Raw genomic sequence first — 1,950 nt, forward strand, 5'->3', positions numbered from 1 at the left:
TCGTGTGTGTGTGTAGTAGTACGTTAGTAGTAGTAGTAGTGTATGTAGTAGTTAAGTTACGTAGTAGTGTGTGTGTGTGTGTGTGTGTGTGTGTGTGTGTGTGTGTGTGTGTGTGTGTGTGTGTGTGTGTGTGTGTGTGTGTGTGTGTGTTAGTGTGTGTGTCTCTGTCTGGTCCTTGTCTATCGACGGCTGTTGATAGCGGCACCACAGAGACACTCCTCTGTGTTGTTTGTCAGAAAGGACGGCAGTGGTGGAAATACAGTAAATTTGCACAAGCCACCGACTTTAGTTGTTAGAACACCATCAAGTGGCCGTTATCAGCTGTTATCAGTTGTATAGACTTGAGGTGGAATGGCCCTACTCTATCTCTTATTTTGCTCAGTAGGCGTTATTATCTCTAAGCATATCCTGGTTCTTTCCCGTCTGAATCAGTACAATGTTTGTGAGAAAAGCTGATAATAGCGATTTAATGGACTGATACAATGAACTGGCAATGTAATATATCATATACATTTTGAGTTGCTTGTAATACTACACGTGCATGTTATAGTACTTGCCTTTACATTTGAGTTGGAAACATTGAACATTTGGTGTTGCTACATGAACTTTTGGTATTTATTATAAAGCTTAAAGTTGAATAATGCTTCTTATAAACATATACAGTGCAGTATATTATTGTTCAAAGATCATGGTACATTTTTTGTGGGTTGAAAGTTAACTTCAAAGGGGCCCTATTATGCTTTTTGTGGTTTCCCTTTCCTGTAGTGTGTTATAGCTAAAAGGTCAAAGTTCACATCATAGGCAGTTTCTCTCCCACACATTCCCCTCACTGCCTGAAACGCCTCCATTGGACGTTGTTTACTTCGGTAACATATTGACATCACTACATAACACTCACGCTAGCGCACCAACACATTGTATGTGATAGGCTAAGAGGCGGGACATCTCCGGTTGGTTGCTGTTCATCATTCCATTTCATTGCCTCTATTTTAATCAAATTGAATACTCTGATCTGGTTCAAGGTTCAAGGTTCTTTATTTGTCATATGAACATAGCTACAGAGTAGTTATGTCGATGACAATCTTAGGTCACAGGCTTCTCCAACAGTGCAACACACAGACAAGGTTTATACCTTGTCTGTGTGTTGAGTGGAGGTGGATACAACACTCCTGTGCAATCCTGTTTTGTATAGTGACAATAATAAGACCTTGAATTCCAACTAGGGATTCGAAAGCGAAGCTGCAAAACTATTATACATACATTCGCCAAAGTTAACAGATCAACATCCTACGTGAACTATGACCTACAATGCATGAGAGACACACACAGTTTTTCCTGTAATACAGGAAAGGATTCTTACCAAGAACGAGCCTCTGGGTTCTTTTTACGTTACCACTTTATACACTAACAGCTGATGGATAGACAGACTTTCTTCTTTCTCCTTTGATGCGTGAAGAGAGGATAAAAGAGATGAGGCAGGTTAGGGATTACGGGTCAGTGTAATTTCCTTTATCTGTTTTGGTTTCTGCAGGGGGGGCGTTTGAAAATATGAACTAAAATTGTACGTCTGGGGCTTGAGAGAACAGAGATGAAGGGATTTCCAGTAATACCTTTCTTTCCGTTTCTTGTAACTTAATCATTCTCCTGTCTTTCTGTTACGTGGAAATCGTTGTCATCTTTCTCTCATGCTCTCCTTCGCCCTGTCTGTGTGTGTTTTCTCTGCCTCGCCTCTTGCTAGTCTTTATTCCTCTGGTGATTCCGCTGATGAATAGGGGGACTTTTCCGTTTCCTTAATGGGGGGAAAGTAATTTGTATTCTGCTCCTGTCTTCCTACTTTCTCCTCTCCTCTCCCTACCTCCCATCCCTTTTCCTCCCCCTCCTCTTTCTCTTCTTGTCCACAATAACATGCGACTGTACATGAGGCCAGGTTGGCGAGTTTCCCCCCCGCCC

This window comes from Notothenia coriiceps, unplaced genomic scaffold (assembly GCF_000735185.1).
Source record: "Notothenia coriiceps isolate Sejong01 unplaced genomic scaffold, NC01 NC01_scaffold00027372, whole genome shotgun sequence".
NCBI classification, from domain to species: Eukaryota; Metazoa; Chordata; class Actinopteri; order Perciformes; family Nototheniidae; genus Notothenia; species Notothenia coriiceps.